The sequence below is a fragment of the Cricetulus griseus genome, chromosome X (genome assembly GCF_003668045.3).
Source record: "Cricetulus griseus strain 17A/GY chromosome X, alternate assembly CriGri-PICRH-1.0, whole genome shotgun sequence".
NCBI classification, from domain to species: Eukaryota; Metazoa; Chordata; class Mammalia; order Rodentia; family Cricetidae; genus Cricetulus; species Cricetulus griseus.
Window position 1 is genome coordinate 6,841,769 of NC_048604.1, and position 14,227 is coordinate 6,855,995.

At 38.2% G+C, this 14,227-nt stretch overlaps 1 long non-coding RNA gene across 2 annotated transcripts in view; it reads left to right on the forward strand.

The window, feature by feature from the left end:
• LOC103160025 overlaps nucleotides 1–14,227 on the forward strand; it is a 132,141-nt gene that overhangs the window by 67,347 nt on the left and 50,567 nt on the right. The window contains exons 6-8 of one of the 2 annotated variants that reach the window (XR_004771485.1): nucleotides 7,413–7,589; nucleotides 8,531–8,671; nucleotides 13,045–13,083. The exons of the other annotated variant lie outside the window; for it this stretch is intronic. This is a non-coding gene — a long non-coding RNA (uncharacterized LOC103160025). The remainder of the gene's footprint in view (nucleotides 1–7,412; nucleotides 7,590–8,530; nucleotides 8,672–13,044; nucleotides 13,084–14,227) is intronic. 2 annotated transcript variants of the gene reach the window in all.

Consider the following 14,227-nt stretch of genomic DNA (forward strand, 5'->3'; position numbering starts at 1 on the left):
GTATAGAATACAGGTTCAATACAAGGAAAGAGCAACTTTACTGCACACTAATTACAAATGTGCTGAGAAAAAAATCAGGAAAGCAACCTCATTAATTATAGTCTCAAAAACATACAAAAAACTTGGAATAAACTTAACCAAGTCAAAGAACTCTACAGTAAAACCTACAAAATAAGAAAGAAATTGAAGAAGACAGTAAACGTTCAAAAGACCTCCCATGCTCATGCACTGGAAAAATTAATATTGTGGCAGTGGGTGTATTATAAAAAGTTATCTAGATTCTATGCAATTTTTACTGAAGTTCCAATAGTTTTCTTTGTTGAAATAGACAAAACAATCCTAAAATTTCTATAGAGGCACGAAAAACCCTAAAAAGCCCAAGCAATCTATAGCTAAACAATCCTAGACACAGAGAACAATGCTGGAAAAAGTACAGTACCTGACTTCAAATTATACTCCAGAGTTTAAGGAATGAAAATGGTACTGAGATAAATACATACAAAAGACTCCTGAAGCCAAAGGACAAATGTCTGTATTCTGAGAAGGGAATATTAGAGTTTAACCACATTTGAAATATTATAGAAAAGGAAACAATGCAAATAAATCAAAGTGGCCCAAGAGTTTAAAGACAATACAATGATAGAAAATGTTCAGGAAGCTAAAAAAAGCCACAAAAGCATGGTATCTTGTCAACAGAGACAGAAGCTTCAGAAATGTGTGGGAACATGAGGAATGAGATACTAAGTTTGGAGTTTGCTTAAGTCATAGACTTTCAGAGAATGGATTTGGTGAAAACAAACATAAGTCAGGCACTCACAGACATTTGATTATATGGCCAAGAAAAGGAAGTTTCATTGCCTGGAATGCCAATAAGACACATTTAAAGAATGATGGCAGGCTTCTAAAACTCCATATGTGTACTCAAGGTGAAAAAGACTTCCGCTTATCAATCAAGTACCTCGCCCAACTCTGGCATACACAGAGGTGCAGCAGAAGGCAATGAAAACTGAGCTTGTGCATAAGAAGACTGGGCCTGTCAAGCATCCCTCTTCCAAGAAACTCCTACATTGCAGGGTTCTAGAGCTGTATTCATTTTGTAATTTTGTGAAATATCACTTGTTTATTGCATCTACTGGAAAAAGCTGATTTTTCTAATCCGCCTCACTCAAAGGCCAGTTGGGTCAGATTGCATTGTGCTGGTCACTTGAGAACAAGAAAGAATCAGTTGGGCCATACAAAAGCAGACAGCATAAACTGTCATTATGCAGCATAAATTAAAGTTGCAGAAGTTATGAGGAAATGATCACATGGGAGGCATAAGACAGCTGAATTTATATTCCAAACTCAGATATTTTCCTGGCTTTAAAATTGGAATGTCTGAAGACTGTCTGAATATTTCTCCAGAGAGTCAAACCAGGACTGATGGGGCGAGAAGGCGGGGGAGTTACAGGGAAGCAGAATTTCAGCTCACCATATGGAAGAGCTTTTAGGCTTCTAGGACACACTATTCCAGGAATTACTTAAGCATACTAATTGGAAAGCTTGTGGTGACTTAAGCTTTGGTGTGCTTGTGCAGAGCCAGGCACAAGAAGAACATGGTGCTGGGAGTCAGGGTTATTAGCTAGACAGGGTTATCCGCCTTTCTCTGGACCCATTTCCTTGTTTGTAATTTGAAGACATTATATTAAATGACCCTGGAAAGCCCTCGAGCTCTTATAACTCATGATTCAGTTTTGTTGGCAAGACACAGTAGTATAATGCTTGGGGGGATGGGGAGCACACCAGTTGGATTCTGATATATCAATCATTTTTCTTCTTAAGAGTAATTTTATAAGGAAAGATGTTTCTGTACCTCTTCCATTAAAGCTTCAAAATCAAGGAATTTGACATAGTATAGAATAATGGAAACTTCCTTTTCTGTTTCTGTGAAAGATAAAGATAGACAAAAACAATATGAAATAGGTAAGACTCCAGGTTTGAAGTACTTCTGGGTTAGAATACTGTCCCCCACTCCTCACAGCTATATAACCTTGGACAACCTGCTTACTTCTAAAGAGCCTCAGTTTATTTATAGGAGCATTTGAGACAATAACCATCCCTACATGTAAACCTTTTCTGAAAAAGGATAATCATGCCTAAGGGTCCCTGGGCAGTTTCATTCTTTCTGGTGCTTAGAGCTCATTTCTCTATAGAAAAATGCGTGTGAACTACTCAGCTCAGCACCCAGAAACACTAAAAACTAAGCAGATGTTAATTGCTATTATCCTTCTTATTTAAGTAACAGATTTTTGACATGCATATAAATCACCAGGAGATCTTGGTCATGCAGATTAAGGTTCAATAACTCTGGGGGGGTGCATTTTTCTTTTCTAAGAAGCTCTTCAGAGATATAATGCTGTGATTTTACCAGAATGGGAGCTGCCAGGGCAGGCCTAGAGGATCTGTATTCTTTAGCCTGCTTACCATCTTTCCCTTTTAGGAGAAAGTGACTTTCACTGTGACAGAATTTACACTCCTATGCTTCCCTGGTCTATAGCCCTAGGATAGATAAGTGAGATACAAGGACCTATCACTTATTGGTCTATTTACACCCAGGACTTGTTCAGAGAAGCCAGCATTCAGTTTTGTTGGCTCGGTGACAATGTTTTCACGGGGAAACTGACCTGAATTACACAAAGGAGATGGGCTTTGGCTTGTACCTCACTGACTAGGACATTGTAAATGAAGCATTAAATAAGGTTGCAGCACTCACTTTGTGTGAGCTTACTCCTATTTACACACTCCTGTGTATTTGTCTCCAGCTGCTCATGAGAGGGGTGTTATGTCTGGCCTTCCTGCCTCTTTCTGTTAACCATGGTTTATGCACAGTTTCAGATCACACTGGATCTCACACTTTACTCTGAACTTTCTTTAGCCCACTGCAATTTGTTTCTGTGTCTGATCTTCTTGGCAGTTTACTTGCAATTCCCTTTCCCATTCCTTTCATTCCTTTGTTCCTGGACTTGGAGGATGAAAAGCTCCATAAAGCAGTCTATTAAAAGAAGGTGCTGGGTGCCCCGAAGTGTCCCGTTCTTGGCACACTGCCTAGTCCAGTTGTGGGTGTTAACGACCATCTATTACAAGATGAAGCTTCTCTCATGAGGCTCATCTCTGGGTATAGTAAGAAAAAATAGGATCAAAATTTATTGTATGAGTAAAGCACTTTTTTGAAAGAGAAAAAGAGAAGTAGGTGATCTGGAAATGTGTGCTCATTGAGTGACTGTTAAGCAGTGTTGTTGAGAGACAGGGCTAAGCCTGTGGCAGAACTTGCTTAGGTGAGACTTGGCTTCCAAGACATAAATGGGAAGGAAGTGGGAAGGAGGGCAGTAGTGAAACCATCTTCCTGCTAACGACCTTAAGCATAATTGCAAACACTTGTTCTCTCCATTCTTTTGAGTTGGCTGGATAGTAAGCTCCAAATAGTAGGGTTAAAGAGGAAGGACTACAAATGGAGTGTTCTGGGCTCAAGTTCCAAACTACAGCATGCCACTTCCCCTTCTGTGGTCTTATTCCCTCATTTAAATGAAGAGGGATTATTTCTCTACTGCTGTCTTGGTGGTCCGTTTCAATGATAACAGTACAGGACTAAACAGCCATGGAGACACAGTCTGCTGATCTACATTTTAAAGATCACATTTCCTTAGGTGGCTTGACTTCAAGGTGAGTGATGGTGCTTAGGTTTACCCCAAGTCCATTAGCTTTGCTAATCTGCCAGTGTACCTACAAACAAACAGATTGATTGACTTTTTTCCCTAAAAGTTTTGTGAAGAATGTTTTAAGGGCACAAGTATTTTGTATCATCATTTACCAAATACTTCGTGTTGAAACTTATTAAATTCCAAAATGGTTTCAGCAACCACTTAATTTCTTCCGTTAATTCAAATATTGATTTTACTTTATCTAGAGACAAGAAATAGATGGCATGTGGTTTTATCTAAGAGATTTAGAATGCTTTACACTTTCTCAATTAGAGCTCTCTCTATTAATTAAAAAGTAGTTATACTGAGTTAGATGGGGTGAATTTATGGACCCAAACTGCTTTTCTTCTTTCCTTTTTTGATTCCTACTTTGCTTCTGAGTATAGGGAATGAACATATCGAGCAATTACTATGGGTTAAGGTTTGTATTAGATGCTTTATCATGCATTACTTATCACAAAACGTTTTTTCTGTGATTTAAATGGAATTTATTAAAGTATCCTTATCACTGTTTTACAGATAATAAAACTGAGGGTCACTGAAGTTAAGTGACTTATTCAGAGTCATATGCTAATTGTATCCTTCTTTTCTAAGCCCTCTTACCCAGGTGCAACCCTCTACGAGAAGTCCCATTACTGTCTTCTCTACTACACAACAGTCAGATAAGGGATTTCCCCTGAATATATGCTTAGAATGGACTTGAGCTTAGGCTCAGCCTAAGTTTGATAGTAATGGAAACTTGGTTTTGTTAAATAATAAATTTATATTGCAGGAAAAGAGAAAGGGATAGTTCATGTATTGTTTATCTTCAGCAATTCAGCAGATGTCAGTATTTAGTAAACTATAAATCTTATAACACAGTAGTGATTGATTATGTGCTGAGTGCTGTCTTGGAAGGATATTCAAGCTTGACCTCTAAATAGTTGCCCCATTTGTAGTTTCAAATGCACAGAAGGGAATCAGACAAGTTTCCACAGTCTTTGGTCAAGGTGAAGCATATAAGTTATGACCTATTTTGCCACCAACTTCGGAAAGATCTAGTCTCTTGCATAAGCCCACTGGATTTCTGATTTGTAGCTGTAAAGTCCTCTAATTATATGAAAATTTTCATTTGAATACTTAGGCAGGTACATGAAGCTAGCTCATAATTTGGTGGCTTTTGAGAACAGAGACTATGGGAGACAGATGGCTAGTGTGCATGACTCAAGTCTAAACCTGTGCAGGCTTCAGGGAGGGTAAACCTCTCCCTGCCTCAAACATGAGTCTGTTCTCCATCAGCCAAGAACCTGGTTGTTTGGGGAATGTTTCTAAGGGTAAATTATATCTGAATTAAGCGCAAATTGATTTTAAAAGATCATTATGTTTAAAATTATTAAAAATATATGTTCACTTTGAACAAATAAAACTAATACATTGAGATATTAAAAGTCAAAACAAAACAGCTTTTCATTGTACTCTAACTCTCCAAAAATAAACTTGTCTTGATTGTCTGATGGGTACACTTGAAAATTGTTAGCAAAGTGTAGATATAAAATATATGTTCACTTTTTACTGATATATGCCATTCATAAAGTGAAATATATATATTATATATATATATATATATATATATATATATATATATTTGTATACCTACAAAAGCACTACTTGGATCAAGACTAAAACCATTTGTATAGCTGGGCATCGGTGGTGCATGCCTTTAATCCCAGCACTCGGGAGGCAGAGGCAGGCAAATCTCTGTGAGTTCGAGGCCATCCTGGTCTACAGAGCTAGTGCCAGGATAGGCTCCAAAGCTACACAGAGAAATCCTGTCTTGAAACACCAAAAAATCCTCATTTGTATAGTTTCTCATTTTAGTTTTTAAGGATAATGTGATATATTGCTTTCTGTGTTAATCTTATTCATTTAGCATAATGACTAAAGTATTTGCTCTAGTTTTTGCATACATCAGTTTTTAATTTTTACATTGTAGGATATTTTGCTGTATATTTGGTTATACTAAAGTATTATTAGTCAGTGGAGGAATATTTGAGTTTTAGCCTACATTTTTGCTTTCCTGAATAACGCTGCTGTGAGTGTTCATAAGCATACAAGTTATGTTGGTGAATACATATGTAACACTTGCTTTCAATTCTTTTGAGTACATATGACTAGGCATGTATTTACAATCATATCTCTGCATTCCTGAGTTCTGCATCCATGGGTATCTGCAACCACAGATAAACATCATTTCAAATTGTGTTCCAAAGTGTTTGTGCCACTTTAAAATACCACCAACGATGTATCAGGGTACCAATTCTTCCATATTCTGTTATTTTCCACTTAAAAAATCAACCATCTGGTGAGTGTGAACTGGTATCTCGTTTTGATTTGCATTTTTCTATGACTAATGATGTTGAGTCTTTATTAAAATATTCTCAAGTAGACTTTAGTTATTATTTATTCACTTAATACTTACCGCCTTCTACTTTGGATACACGTTTCTAATACTTGTATATAGTCTATAATTTCCCAATTAAATCATGAATTCTTGGAGAGCAAAATGCAAGGCATGTGTTACCCTATCTCAAATGCTTTCCTGTTTGGGCAAAATAGAAGTATGAATCACTGGACATGGGAATTTATTGGAGATATACTAAGCAAGCAGTTCTTAAGCATCTAATTTAAATGTGACCATTGTCTATATGACACCTTAATGATGGGCAGATTCAAGTTTAAAAAGTGATCTCTAATGGGTTTACTGTTTACTTTGCTTGGTGTAACTCTGACAAGGGCTCTGCTTGTGTCTGGATCTAAAGAAATGTGGGACTCATAAACACACTGTAAAAGGAAAACACGCCCTTGCTGCATGGTTCAGTGAGTCAGCCTGCCCCCTACTGGGAAATACTGAGAGACCTGTGCTATTCCTGACAATTGGCAGTGTATGTCTGGATATTGAAACTCTTGGCATTTCTTGTGTTAATGGATCGTAGAGGAGAGTGTTTTGTGTTTTAAGTGCCTTCACTTCTGCCAAGAATAAGCGTACTCATTCTTGGATAAATTACCAAAATGATTCTGGTGATTTTCATCTGTTTTTATTGGGAAAAGATGTGTATATTTAATATACACTCTCACCATTCTGTCAGAATGTGGAGCAAAATAATATTGACTTTTTTTTAAAGCTTTAACTTTATTGAAAAGGTATAAATTATGTTGAAAATTGGAAAGATTTTGTTTATAAATATCATTTATGTCTTGCTTAAGATATTTTATGCCCTTATTCTCTATTCATTATATGCCATAACTGATTAAACATAGTTAGAAAGGTCATGTGAACTTGTGGGAAGAACATGAGCCTTCAAATGACTTGACTCACATCTGTCTCTGTTCCTTTCTAAATAAGTGGTTTTGTGTAATGTGTTAGGCAAAATAATGTTCCCCTCAAAAGTGCACAAGCCCTAATCCCTAGAAACTAAATATTCTCTTCTATGACGGAGTCAACTTCATACATGTAATTTAGGCTGTAGTGCTTGTGTTGGAGAAAGTAGCTGAGATTATACAGGTAGATCCAATTTAATTAAATAAACCCTTCAAAAGAGACTTCTCCAGATGAAGTCAGAACAATGCAAGGGAAGACATGACAGTAGTGGTAGTTAGAGAAATTTAAATCATAAAGGACTACATTGGCTGTTACAGGCTTGGAAAGATGAAGGAGCTGAGAGAAGCTCTGAATGATAACCAGCAAGGAAATGGACTTTTAGACTCATAACTACAAGCAACATAACCCTGTCAACACTGTGAACATGAAAGTTGATTCTCTTCTAGAGTCTCCAATATGAAAAACAGCCTTACCAGCATCTTGGGGGGAGCCAGGTAGCCTATTCTGTACCTGGATTCCGATCTATAGAACTGTACAGTTATGAATAGATGTGGTTTTAAGCCACTAAATTTATTATTTTGTTATATCAGCAGTAGAAAAGTTACAGAGTTGAGGATTACTCTGCCTATAATGAATAAAAGATTAGAAATTATACAGATTCAGATAGGTTGTTTATAAGACTTCATGTGTTAGAAACCTAGCCTTCAGTTTGAAAGGATCTAATAAAATGTGAAGTGGTCATAGGATCTAATAAAATGTGGTTATGTCACTGGTTGTGGGGGATCCCATCAGAAGGTACTAATATCATTTTCTTGGGAAATTGATGATTTAATTTTTGAGAAAGCAGGTTATTTCAAAAAGAATAAAACTGGTTTCTCCACTGAACTGAACTCCTATAATCCAGTTGCAGAGAGAGAGGAGTGATGAGCAAAGGGGTCAAGACCAGGCTGGAGAAACCCACAGAAAGAGCTGACCTGAACAAGGGGAAGCTCATGGACCCCAGACTGATAGCTGGGAAACCACCATAGGACCAACCCAGACCCCCTGAGTGAGGATGACAGTTTAGAAGCAATCTATGGAGCCTCTGGCAGTGGATCAGTATTTATCCCTAATAAACTAATGGACTTTGGGAGCCCATTCCACATAGAGGGATACTCTCTCAGCCTAGACACACAGGGGAGGGCCTAGGCCCTGCTCCAAATGTTATGACAGACTTTGAAGATCCCCCATGGAAGGCCTAACCCTCCCTGGGGAGCAGAAAGGGAACAGGCTAGGGGTTGATGGAGGGGAGGGGAGTAGAGGAAGGAGTAGGAACTGGGATTGACATGTAAAAAAAATGCTTGTTTCTAATTTAAATAAAAAGAAAGCAAAACCCAGAAATTTAGTTCTAAGTACATGTTACTTAGAAAAAGAGATTTTCTTCTTGTTTCCACAGAAAGTGAAAAGTTGTGTATTCCTTCCAGACTAATATGGTTTGATGAAGGAAGACCCCTGAAGCAGTGGCCCAGGTGATTCAACATCCACGACACCTGGGGCAATGCAGCCTTGAAGACTACTACAGCCAGGATTTGGACAGGTTTCTGTGTTTTCTCATGATCCCCATGGTTTTGATAGTGCCCCCAAACAGCAGGAAATAGTTTGGAGGGAACAATTCCCAAATATTGTTTATAAATGTTTGTTTTCATTTAACTGGGGTTGTTTATAATTGGTTAATGATCAGAGGCAATCTCTTTTTAAAGGAAAAAATGGATTATGATATAGAAATGAATACTTTGCATTGAATTTTGATTTATTGATACAAATTTAAGGGAAGTTTTGTTATATGTATATTTCTCCTCTTGTTTAGATATTGTGTTTATATAGCTCATTTAAAAATGGAATGTATAATTAAATACAAATTATATATAGTCACCAATAATAGTCAAAACTTATAGTCAGGTTAATTAGGTTTTCTAGATATATAGATATATATTTCTTTTTTAAAAAAAAGAAAATTATTTTACATGTCAATCCCAGGTCCCTTTCCCTCCTCTCCTCCCCTGCCCCCCCCAACTAACACCCTACCTGTCCCATACCCTTTCTGCTCTCAAGGGAAGGTGAGGCCTTCCACAATGGGTCTTCAAAGTGTGTCTTACTCTTTGGGATAGGGCCTAGGTCAACCCCCTTGTGTCTAGGCTCAGGGAGTATCCCTCCATGTGGGATGGGCTCCCAAAGTCCATTCCTATGCTAGGTATAATTAGATCCGCTACAAGAGGTCCCATAGATTTCCAAGGTCTCCTCACTGACACCCACATTCAGGGAGTCTGGATTAGTCCCATGCTGGTTTCCAGGTAACAGTCTGGGGACCAAGAGCTCTCCCTTGTTCAGTTAATCTGTTTCTGTGGGTTTCACCAGCCTGGTGTGGACCCCTTTGCTCATCAGTCCTCCTTCTCTGCAACTGGATTCCAGTTCAGTTCAAGGTTTACCTGTGGGTGTCTGTTTCTACTTCCACCAGCTGCTGGATGAAGGCTATACGATGTCATATGAATTGGTCATCACTCTGATTATCCGGAGAGGGCATTTAAGGCAGCATCTCCGCTGTTGCTTATATTGTTAGCTGGTGTCATCTTTGTATCTCTCCAGACATTTCCCTAGTGCCTGATTTCTCTTTAAAACTATAATGTCTCCCTTTATTATATTATCTCTTATCTTGCTCTCTTCTGTTCTTCCTCCAACTCAAACTCCCTGCCCAATCATGTCCTCCACACCCTTCTATTCTCCCCTTCTCATTCTCCTAGTTCCCTCTCCCCTCCCTCCATGCTCCCAATTTGATCAGGAGATCTTGTCCCTTTTCCCTTCTCCAGGGGACCATGTGTGTCTCTCTTAGGGTCCTCCTTGTTTACTAGCTTCTCTGGCTGTGTGGATTGTAGGCTGGTAATCCATTACTTGATGTCTAAAATCTGCATATGAGTGAGTACATACCATGTTTGTCTTTTTGTGACTGGGTTACCTCACTCAGAATGGTTTCTTCTAGTTCCATCCATTTGCCTGCAAATTTCAATATTCTACTTTTATCCTGCTGAGTACTGCTCCATTGTGTAAATATACCACTTTTCTCTATTAATTCTTCAGTTGAGGGGCATCTAGGTTGCTTCCAGTTTCTGGCTATTACAAATAATGCTGCTATGAACATCGTTGAACAGATGTCCTTGGTGTATGAATGTGCTTCCTTGGGTATATGCCTAAGAGTGGAATTGCTGGATTTTGTGGTAGACTGATTCCCATTTTCCTGATAAATCGCCATACAGATTTCCAAAGTGGCTGTACAAGTTGGCACTCCCACCAGCAGTGGAGGAATGTTCCCCTTTCTCTGCATCCTCTCCAACATGAACTGTCAATTGTGTTTTTGATTTTAGCCATTCTGACAGGTATGAGGTGTTATCCCAGAGTTGTTTTGATTTGCATTTCCCTGATGGCTATGGATGTTGAGCACTTTCTTATGTGTCTTTCAGCCATTTTAGATTCCTCTATTGAGAATTTTCTATTATTTCTGTACCCCAATTTTTAATTGGAGTATTTGGTGTTTTGGAGAATAGCTTCTTGAGTTCTTTGTAAATTTTGGAGATCAGCCCTCTGTTGGATGTGGGGTTGGTGAATATCTTTTCACATTCATTGGGCTGTTGTTTTGTCTTGTTGACTGTGTCCTTTGACTTACAGAAGCCTCTCAGTTTCAGGAGGTCCCATTTATTAATTGTTGATCTCAGTGTCTGTGCTACTGGTGTTATTTTCAGGAAGTGGTAACTTGTACCAATTCCTTCAAGGTATTTCCTACTTTCTCTTCTAATAAGTTCAGTGTGGCTGGATTTATTTTGAGATCTTTGATCCATTTGGACTTAAGTTTTGTGCATGGCGATAGACATGGATCTATCTGCAGTCTTGTACATGCCAGCATCCAGTTATGCCAACACCATTTGTTGAAGATGCTTTGTTTATTTGAATGTATAGCTTTAGCTTCTTTGTCAAAATTCAGGTGTTCATAGGTGTGCAGGTTAATATCAGGGTTTTCAACTGGATTCCATTGGTCTACCTGTCTATTGTTGCGCCAATACCAAGCTGTTTTCAGGACTATAGCTCTATAATAGAACTTGAAGTCAGGGATGGTGATGCCTCCAGAAGTTCTGTTATTGTACAGGGGTGTTTTGGCTATCCTAGGTCTTTTGTTTTTCCATATAAAGTTGAGAATTGTTTTTTTTTTCGAGGTCTGTGAAGAAGTGTGCTGGGATTTTGATAGGGATTGGGTTGAATCTGTAGAGTGCTTTAGGCAAGATTGCCATTTGATTGTGTTGATTCTACGTATCCAAGAACATGGTAGATCATTCCATTGTCTGGTATCTTCTTTGATTTCTTTCTTTAAAGACTCAAAATTCTTATGATACAGATCTTTCACTGTTTTGGTTAGCATTACCCCAAGGTATTTTATGTTGTCTGTGATGTTTCTCTGATTTCTTTCTCAGGTATTTTTTGTTTTGTTTTGTTTTGTTTTTTTAGTTAGTCTTGTATCCTGCCACTTTGCCGAAGGTGTTTATCAGCTGTAGGAGTTCCCTGTTAGAGTTTTTTGGTTCAGTTATGTAGACTATCATATGATCTGCAAACAGTGAAAGATTGATTTCTTCCTTTCCAATTTGTATCCCCTTGATCTCCTTTTGTTGTCTTATTGCTCTAGCTAGAACTTCAAGGACAACATTGAAGAGATATGGAGAGAGTGGACAGCCTTGTCTTGTTCCTGATTTTAGAGGAATAGCTTTGAGTTTCTCTCCATTCAGTTTGATGTTGGCTGTTGGCTTATTGTATATTGTTTTTATTATTTTCATGTATGGTTCCTATTATTCCTGATCTCTCCAGGACCTTTATCATGAAGGGGTGTTAGATTTTGTCAAACGCTTTTTCATCATCTAGTGAGATGATCATGTGGTTTTTCTTCTTCAGTTGGTTCATATGGTGGATGACATTGATAGATTTTCTAATGTTGAACCAACCCTGCATCCTGGTGATGAAGCCTACTTGATCATGCTGGATGATTTTTTTCTGATGTGTTCTTGGATCCGGTTTGCCAGTATTTTATTGAGTACTTTTGCATCCATGTTCATGAGGGATGTTGGTCTGTGGTTCTCTTTCTTAGTTGTGTCTTTGTGTGGCTTGGGTAACAAGGTAATTGTAGCCTCATAAAAAGTGTTTTGCAATGAACCTTATGCTTCTATTGTGTGCAACAATTTGAGGAGTATTGGTGTTAGCTCTTCTTTGAATTTCTGGTAGAATTCTGCACTGAAGCCATCTGGACCTGGGCTTTTTTGGTTGGGAGAATTTTGGTGCCTGCTTCTATTTCCATAGAGGTTATAGGTCTGGTTAAGTTGCTTATCTGTTTTTGATTCAATTTTTGTAAGTGATATCTGTCCAGAAAATTATCCATTTCCTTTAAATTTTCCAATTTTGTGGAGTACAGGTTTTCAAAGTATGACCTGATGATTCTCTAGATTTCCTCACTGTCCATTGTTATATCCTCCTTTTCACTCCCGATTTTGTTAATTTGCATGTTCTCTCTCTGCCTTTTGGTTAGTTTGGATAAAGGTTGGCTATCTTGTTGATTTTGTAGAAGAACCAACTCTTTGTTACATTGATTTTTTGAATTGTTTTCTTTGTTTCATCTTTATTGATTTCTACCCTCAGTTTGATTTTTTCCTGGCCTCTACTCATCCAGGGTGAATTTGCTTCCATTTGTTCTAGAGCTTTCAGCTGTGCTGTCAACCCTCTGGTGTGACTATTCTCTAGTTTTTTCATGTGACCACTTAAAGCTATGAACTTTCCTCTTAGAACTACTTTATAGTGTGCCATAAGTTTGGGTATGTTTTGTCTATATTTCCATTGAATTCTAGGGAGTCTTTAATTTCTTTCTTTATTGCTTCCTTGATCCAGGAATGGTGCAATTGCATGTTGTTCAATTTCCACGAGTTGGTAAGTTTTCTGTAATTTGTGTTGTTTTTGAATTCTAAGTTTAAGGCATGGTGGTCTGATAAGACACGGGTGGTTATTCCAATTTTTTGTACCTGTTGAGGTTTGCTATATTGCTGAGTATGTGGTCCATTTTCGACAAGGATCCATTTGATACTGAAAAGAAGGTATATTCTTTTGTGTTTGAATGGAAAGTTCTATAGATGTCTATTAAACCCAGGTGTTCTCACACTACTGCTAACAACCAGTAACCAAAGTAATAGACATCAGCTCATCAGAAGTAGCCTTATCTATGAACAGAGTCCCATTTTTCTTTCTGATTCTCATTCTGGTGTCTCACATATGAAGCTATGAGTTATTAACTACATATTCCATGCCATATTTTTACATGTTGCAATAGTATATTTTCTCTTTATGTAATACAACTTTTGAAGATGTGGTTTCATAGACAACACAGATTTATTTCACTTACTTTTCAAGACTAAGAGACCAAGATTTCTCAACATCTTCAAGTTGACCTCTCTTGAGATTCTCATGGTACACGGCATTACAACAAGAGAAAAGAGAGGAAAGAGAACTGAAAGAATATTATTCAGAGAGATAAAGAGAAATTTACAAGGAAAGGAAGATAGAGAAGATGGAGAAACCAGGTTTTTTGTATTTTTCTTTTCAGATTTTTAAATTTTAAATTAGAAACAAGCTTGTTTTACATGTCAATCCCGGTTTCCTCTCCCTCCCCTCCCCCTGTGCCCTCCATCAAACCCCTATCCCATCACCTTTCTGTTCCCCAGGGAGAGCGAGGCCTTCCATGGGGAATCTTAAAAGTCTGCTATATCATTTGGAGCAGGGCCTAGGCCCTCCCATGTGTGTTTAGGCTGAGAGAGTATCCCAGTGTAAAATGGGTTCTCAAGGCCCATTCATATACTAGAAATAAATACTGATCCTGTAACAGAGAGCCTATAGATTGCCCAGGCCTCCTAACTGGCACCCACATTCAGGGGGTCTGGGTCATTCCTATTCTGGTTTCCAAGCTATCATTCTGGGGTCCATGAGCTGCCCCTTGTTCGGCTCAGCTGTTTTTGTGGGATTCTCCAACCTCATCTTGACCCCTTTGCTCATCACTCCTCCCTCTCTGCAACTGGATTCT